Source organism: Mesoplodon densirostris, chromosome 14, assembly GCF_025265405.1.
Source record: "Mesoplodon densirostris isolate mMesDen1 chromosome 14, mMesDen1 primary haplotype, whole genome shotgun sequence".
Taxonomy (NCBI): domain Eukaryota; kingdom Metazoa; phylum Chordata; class Mammalia; order Artiodactyla; family Ziphiidae; genus Mesoplodon; species Mesoplodon densirostris.
The window spans coordinates 52,856,320-52,864,797 of NC_082674.1; the positions used below are offsets into that span (position 1 = coordinate 52,856,320).

The 8,478-nt window shown below is 35.7% G+C and overlaps 1 pseudogene; it reads right to left on the minus strand.

Annotated features, from left to right (window-relative positions):
- Window positions 1-877: 877 nt before the first annotated feature.
- LOC132501526 (hypoxanthine-guanine phosphoribosyltransferase-like) lies at window positions 878-2,779 on the minus strand (annotated as a pseudogene).
- Window positions 2,780-8,478: the final 5,699 nt, after the last annotated feature.

The following is an 8,478-nucleotide window of genomic DNA, read 5'->3' on the forward strand; positions in this document are numbered from 1 at the left end:
GACCACCTAGAGGGGTGGGATAGGGAGAGTGGGTGGGAGACACAAGAGGGAGGAGATATGGGGATATATGTATATGTATAGCTGATTCACTTTGTTATAAAGCAGAAACTAACACCATTGTAAGGCAATTATACTCCAATAAAGATGTAAAAAAAAGATTAATAAATAACCCTATAAAGTTAAACTGTTTACTTCTTTTTTTCTCTTTTAAAGAGACAGCCTTTATTTTAAGGATTTTTATATTGAAGAATTCAAAAAGTGGTAGGTTTTTGGAACTTACTGATCTGTATTTAAAAGATACAGATCAATCTGTTGACAAAGATTCACCAAAAATAATTTGAACAAGTGGGAAATTACAGTTAATACTACTGAAACCTACTAAAATAATTCCAGGACATGTGGTTTATCCGACATAACGATACTTCTAAGTGCTGTGACTGATATGAAACTGACTGTTTCTTACTTTTCTGAACACACAGTGGTATAATTAACAATATTCAATCACTCTGTTCTTTCCTGAATATATAAAAAGTAAAATACCAGTTAAAAAACTAATATATTCTTCTCTTTAAATGTTTTTTACATATACAATGTCAATATTTTCATTCCATAGTGGTGTGGTTTAAGAGGTTTTTCATTCACGAGTAGAACAACAATCCACCCAAAGGGAAATGATAGTCTGTAGGCTCACAGTGCAAATAAAGAGTTTGGGAATGCAGCAACTGACATTTCTAAAATACAAAACAGATAAAATTCTAAGAAGTTACATGCAATAAGCTCAACTAAGCATCTGGCCACAGAACTAGAGCATTTGATAATTTTACTGGTGATTTTAGTGCGACTCCGGATGTTTCCAAACTCAACTTGAACTCTCATCTTAGGCTTTGTATTTTGCTTTTCCAGCTTCACTAATGACACAAACATGATTCAAATCCTCGAAGTATTCATTATAGTCAAGGGCATATCCTACAACAAACTTGGCTAGAATTTCAAATCCAACAAAGTCTGGTCTGTATCCAGCACTTCGAGGGGTCCTTTTTACCAGCAAGCTTGCAACCTTGATCATCTTTGGATTATGCTGCTTGACCAAGGAAAGCAAGGTTTTCATTGTTTTGCCAGTGTCAATTATACCTTCCACAATCAACACATTCTTTCCAGTGAAAGTTTTTTTTATTTATTATTATTATTTTTTTATTTTTTTATTTTTTACATCTTTATTGGAGTATAATTGCTTTACAGTGGTGTGTTAGTTTCTGCTTTATGACAAAGTGAATCAGTTATATGTATACATATGTTCCCATATCTCTTCCCTCTTGCGTCTCCCTCCCTCCCACCCTCCCTATCCCACCCCTCTAGGTGGTCACAAAGCACAGAGCTGATCTCCCTGTGCTATGCGGCTGCTTCCCACTAGCTATCTATTTTACGTTTGGTAGTGTATATATGTCCATGCCACTCTCTCATTTTGTCACAGCTTACCCTTCCCCCTCCCCATATCCTCAAGTCCATTCTCAAGTAGGTCTGTGTCTTTATTCCTGTCTTACCCCTAGGTTCTTCATGACATTTTTTTTCTTAAATTCCATATATATGTGTTAGCATACGGTATTTGTCTTTCTCTTTCTGACTTACTTCACTCTGTATGACAGACTCTAGGTCCATCCACCTCATTACAAATAGCTCAATTTCGTTTCTTTTTATGGCTGAGTAATATTCCATTGTATATATGTGCCACATCTTCTTTATCCATTCATCCGATGATGGACACTTAGGTTGTTTCCACCTCTGGGCTATTGTAAATAGAGCTGCAATGAACATTTTGGTATATGACTCTTTTTGAATTAAGGTCTTCTCAGGGTATATGCCCAGTAGTGGGATTGCTGGGTCATATGGTAGTTCTATTTATAGTTTTTTAAGGAACCTCCATACTGTTCTCCATAGTGACTGTACCAATTCACATTGCCACCAGCAGTGCAAGAGTGTTCCCTTTTCTCCACACCCTCTCCAGCATTTATTGTTTCTAGATTTTTTGATGATGGCCATTCTGACTGGTGTGAGATGATATCTCATTGTAGTTTTGATTTGCATTTCTCTAATGATTAATGATGTTGAGCATTCTTTCATGTGTTTGTTGGCAGTCTGTATATCTTCTTTGGAGAAATGTCTATTTAGGTCTTCTGCCCATTTTTGGATTGGGTTGTTTGTTTTTTTGTTATTGAGCTGCATGGGCTGCTTGTAATTTTGGAGATTAATCCTTTGTCAGTTGCTTCATTTGCAAATATTTTCTCCCATTCTGAGGGTTGTCTTTTGGTCTTGATAATGGTTTCCTTTGCTGTGCAAAAGCTTTGAAGTTTCATTAGGTCCCATTTGTTTATTTTTGTTTTTATTTCCATTTCTCTAGGAGGTGGGTGAAAGTTGAGAGATCATCTTCACCAATTACTTTTATGTCGCCTGTTGACTGGTCATTACAGTAGCTCTTCAGTCTGATAAAATCTACAGTCATAGGAATGGATCTATCACTATTTCTCTTCAGTACTTTGATATAATCCAGCAGGTCAGCAAGGAATTTGTAGCCCCCGTTGAGCACACAGAGGGCCACGGTGTGATGGCCTCCCATCTCCTTCTTCACATCTTGAGCAAGACGTTCGGTCCTGTCCATAATTAGTCCATGAGGAATAAACACCTTTTCCAAATCCTCAGCATAATGATTAGGTATACAAAATAAATCTAGGTCATAAGCAGGTTAATTATTGCTAATCACCATGCTGGGGCTGCAGATCCCCATAACAGAGCCGGCTGACCGGCCAGCTGAGGGCAGTTTGGGCTAAACTGTTTACTTGTTATACCAAACTTGATGGTCAGAGTAATAGCTACTACTCCAATAATTGTTTAATGTATTTCATTGGGATTCAATTACATCTATGGTTTACTTTCCTAAATATTTATTTTCACAAAAATTTTGAGCCTTGTGCAATGATTTGTTTCTCTTTGACCAGAGGCAAAGTTATTTGGTAATAACATGTTACCCTATGTGACAAGAAACTGATTTGGTGAGTTATTAAATAACTTAATTTAAAATTACCTCTTACTGTAATAAAGGTATAAATTCTTTCCACTTGATACTAATAAAGAGTTTAGAAACAATATTTTAAAGTGAACATGTTAATCAATTTATTGCCTTAAAATGAACTGTGAGAATTCCCTTGTGGTCCAGTGGTTAGGACTCTGTGCTATTACTGAGGAGGGCCTGGGTCCAATTCCTGATCAGGGAAATAAGATCCCACAAGCCATGCCACATAGCCAAACAAACAAACAAAAACTGTGAGATATTTATAAGAATTTAGATAAATTTAAAGGTAAGTTATATATGGGCACAATATCTTTAGATATGATTCCACATCAGCATCCACATTTTAAAAATCTTATTATATACAGACAACTTATATGACTCAATATCAAAAAACCAAATAATCCAATCAAAAAATGGGCAGACCTTAATAGACATTTCTCAAAAGAAGACATGCAGATGGCTAACAGGCATATGAAAAGGTGTTCAACATTGCTAATTATTAGAGAAATGCAAATCAAAACCACAATGAGGTATCACCTCACACCAGTCAGAATGGCCATCAGCAAAAAGTCTATAAATAATAAATGCTGGAGAAAGTGTGGAGAAAAGGGAACCCTCCTACACTGATGGTGGGAATGTAAATTGGTGCAGCCACTATGGAAAACAGCATGGGGGTTCCTCAAAAAAACTAAAAATAGATTTGCCATATGATCCAGCAATCCCACATCTGGACATATATCTGGAAAAGATGAAAACTCTAATTCAAAAAGACATGTACCCCAATGTTCATAGCAGCACTGTTTATAATAGCAAAGACATGGAAACAAACTAAGTGTCCATCAACAGACGAATGGATAAAGAAGATGTGGGATACACTCAGCCATAAAAAAGAATGAAATATTGCCATTTGCAGCAACATGAATGGACCTAGAGAATATCATACTAAGTGAAGTAAATCAGACAAATATTATATGATATCACATATATATGGAATCTAAAAAATAATATAAATGAATCTATATATAGAACAGAAACAGACTCACACAGAAAACAAATTTATGGTTACCAAAGAGGAAAGGGAAGGAGGGATAAATTAGGAGTATGGGATTAACAGATACAGACTATTATAGATAAAATAGATAAGCAAAAAAGCTTTACTGTATAACTCAGGGAACTATATTCAATATCTTCTAATAACCTATAATGGAAAATAATCTAAAAAAAATAATTGAATCACTTTGTTGAATACCTGAAGCTAACACAATATTGTAAATCAACTATACATCAGTTTTAAAAAAACGTATTCTAAATTACCTGAAGTGTAATCTTATAATCCTCAAACTGTTAATGAATAATAAAAAGCTTTTGGAATCCCAAGTATAATATATTTTATTCACAACACTTTTCAAAGGTTTATAAGAAAGAACCAGGCTATGAATTACCTAGAAAGTCAAACCTCATGAAAGGAATTTTTCTTACTATATTAAGTGATATTTTAAGGCTGACTTTAATATTTTGTCTTCAAAGACATACCCATTGAGCATTCTTACTAGAAAGTTCTTTCCCTTTAAAAATACTGTGTATATTCGGGCTTCCCTGGTGGCGCAGTGGTTGAGAGTCCGCCTGCCGATGAAGGGGACGCGGGTTTGTGCCCCGGTCCGGGAAGATCCCACATGCCGTGGAGCGGCTGGGCCCGTGAGCCATGGCCGCTGAGCCTGTGCATCCGGAGCCTGTGCTCCGCAACGGGAGAGGCCACAACAGTGAGAGGCCCGCGTACCGCCAAAAAAAAATAAAAAATAAAAAATAAATAAAAAAAATAAAAATACCGTGTATATTATAGTTTTTTGGTTCTGTGACATTTCTTTGTGTTAGATTACCGCACTCTTCATATGCTATAGCAAGCAGCTGCTCCATGCGTCAAACTATGTGGGAAATGAGAATGACAAACCCAAGGAAGATCAGTAAAGCAAAACCTTTAAGGAAACCTCAGATCTGTCTAGTGAATTATGATACTGATTAGGAGCAAGTGGCCATTTTACTGAATAAGTAATAAGTTCCATCTTTAGTGTGAAGTATTATTGTGCTAGTAATACTTTTTATATTGCACTGTAAAATGTGCATTATGTCCCCCTTTTTAAAAGGAAATTAATCCTTACCTTTTAGTGACTGTAATAAAATATTTCTCCCCCTTCACTAATTTTTTTTTAAAAAACAAAAACAAAAACTCTTTATTAAAAAAAAAAAAAACAACAACGAGAAATTGTGATTGACCAGAAAGGTAAAGATACACGACCATATTTAAATAATTCTACCTAATCACATCTACAATGTTTGGTGGTTCCAGAGGTCAAAATGACATGCCAGGAATATCATTACATCTTCCTCCAACGTACAGATATTAGAAAAGAAAACAGATGAAGTCTATCATTTTCTTGATTTTTTTTTACTTATTTTTATAAATAATACCTCACCAGTAAGTTAATCTTTTTTTATCACATTTTTTTATTCAAAGTCACAAAAATTATAATCATCCTCATCAGTTCACTCAGTCCCATGTAATTAATTTTTTTTATCTTGATCTTTTGTTAGCACTTTTATGAATTCATCAGTTTTCCATTAGAGTTCTGAAAATGCTTATTCATTCAGTTCAGCATTATAGTCAGTTACCAGAAACCTGTACATGTCAGAGTCTTTTCCATGAATTCCTTGAAGATGAAACCCTTTTATAGGAACATTTTTGCAAAAGCACCAGAGTACACCCAGAACTGTCCATAAATGACAAAACACTTAAAAATGACCATGGTTAAAGATTTGATGAAAGTTCATAATAATGCAGTTGACAAGGAAATTTAGTTATTTCTGAGATATACATTTTAAAGTAATAACTAGAATTATGACTTATAACATTATACCAGAACATATAAGATTTTTAGGAATTTCATGTAATGTCTGAAACATTTATATTAACATACTTCCATACAAATAACCCAAAGAAAGTTTAGTATTCATTTTTTTAAGTTTTTTAATTAAATTAAATTTATTTTTTTTTATACAGCAGGTTCTTATTAGTCACCAATTTTATACACATCAGTGTATACATGTCAATCCCAATCAACCAATTCAGCACACCACCATGGCTTTCCCACCTTGGTGTCCATACATTTGTTCTCTCCATCTGTGTCTCAACTTCTGCCTTGCAAACCGGTTCATCTGTACCATTTTTCTAGGTTCCACATATGTGCGTTAATATATGATATTTGTTTTTCTCTTTCTGACTTACTTCACTCTGTATGACATTCTCTAGATCCATCCACGTCTCAACAAATGACTCAATTTCGTTCTTTTTTATGGCTGAGTAATATTCCATTGTATATATGTACCACAACTTCTTTATCCATTCATCTGTCAATGGGCATTTAGGTTGCTTCCATGACCTGGCTATTGTAAATAGTGCTTCAATGAACATTGGGGTACATTTGTCTTTTTTTTTTTTTGCGGTACGCAGGCCTCTCACTGTTGTGGCCTCTCCTGTTGTGGAGCACAGGCTCCGGACGCGCAGGCTCAGCGGCCATGGCTCACGGGCCCAGCTGCTCCGTGGCATGTGGGATCTTCCCGGACCGGGTCACGAACCCGTGTCCCCTGCATAGGCAGGCAGACTCTCAACCACTGCACCACCAGGGAAGCCCACATTTGTCTTTTTGAATTATGGTTTTCTCTGGGTATATGCCCAGTAGTGGGATTGCTGGATCATATAGTAATTCTATTTTTAGTTTTTTAAGGAATCTCCATACTGTTCTCTATAGTGGCTGTATCAATTTACATTCTCACCAACAGTGCAAGAGGGGTCTCGTTTCTCCACACCCTCTCCAGCATTTGTTGTTTGTAGATTTTCTGATGATGCCCATTCTAACTGGTGTGAGGTGATACCTCATTGTAGTTTTGATTTGCATTTCTCTAATAATTAGTGATGTTGAGCAGCTTTTCATGGGCCTCTTGGCCATCTGTATGTCTTCTTTGGAGAAATGTCTATTTAGGTCTTCTGCCCACTTTTGGATTGGGTTGTTTGTTTTTTTAATATTGAGCTGCATGAGCTGTTTTTATATTTTGCAGATTAATCCTTTGTCCGTTGATTCATTGCAAATATTTTCTCCCATTCTGAGAGCTGTCTTTTCATCTTGTTTGTAGTTTCCTTTGCTTTGCAAAAGCTTTTAAGTTTCATTAGGTCCCATTTGTTTATTTTTCTTTTTATTTCCATTACTCTAGGAGGTGGATCAAAAAAGATCTTGCTGTGATTTATGTCAACGAGTGTTCTTCCTATGTTTTCCTCTAAGAGTTTTATAGTGTCTGGTCTTACATTTAGGTCTGTAATCCATTTTGAGTTTATTTTTGTGTATGGTGTTAGGGAGTGTTCTAATTTCATTCTTTTACATGTAGTTGTCCAGTTCTCCCAGCACCACTTATTGAAGAGACTGTCTTTTCTCCACTGTATATCCTTGCCTCCTTTGTCATAGATTAGTTGACCATAGGTGCATGGGTTTATCTCTGGGCTTTCTATCTTGTTCCATTGATCTATGTTTCTGTTTTTCTGCCAGTACCATATTGTCTTGATTACTGTAGCTTTGTAGTATAGTCTGAAGTCAGGGTGTCTGATTCCTCCAGCTCCATTTTTCCCCCTCAATACTGCTTTGGCTACTCGGGGTCTTTTGTGTCTCCATACAGATTTTAAGATTTTTTGTTCTAGTTCCATAAAAAATGCCATTGGTAATTTAATAGGGTTGCATTGAATCTGTAGATTGCTTTGGGTAGTATAGTCTTTTTCACAATATTGATTCTTCCAATCCAAGAACGTGGTATATCTCTTCATCTCTTGGTATCATCTTTAATTTATTTCAACAGTGTCTTATAGTTTTCTGCATACAAGTATTTTGTCTCCCTAGGTAGGTTTATTCCTAGGTATTTTATTCTTTTTGTTGCAATGGTAAATGGGAGTGTTTCCTTAATTTCTCTTTCAGATTTTTCATCCTTAGTGTATAGGAATGCAAGAGATTTCTGTGCATTAATCTTGTATCCTGCAACTTTACCAAATTCATTGATTAGCTCTAGTAGTTTTCTGGTAGCATTTTTAGGATTCTCTATGTATAGTATCATGTCATCTGCAAACAGTGACAGTTTTACTTCTTCTTTCCAATTTGTATTCCTTTTCTTTCTTTTTCTTCTCTGACTGCTGTGGCTAGGACTTCCAAAACTATGTTGAATAATAGTGGTGAGAGTGGACATCCTTGTCTTGTTCCTGATCTTAGAGGAAATGCTTTCAGTTTTTCACCATTGAGAATGATGTTTGCTGTGGGTTTGTCATATATGGCCTTTATTATATAGAGGTAGATTCCCTCTATGCCCACTTTCTGGAGAGTTTT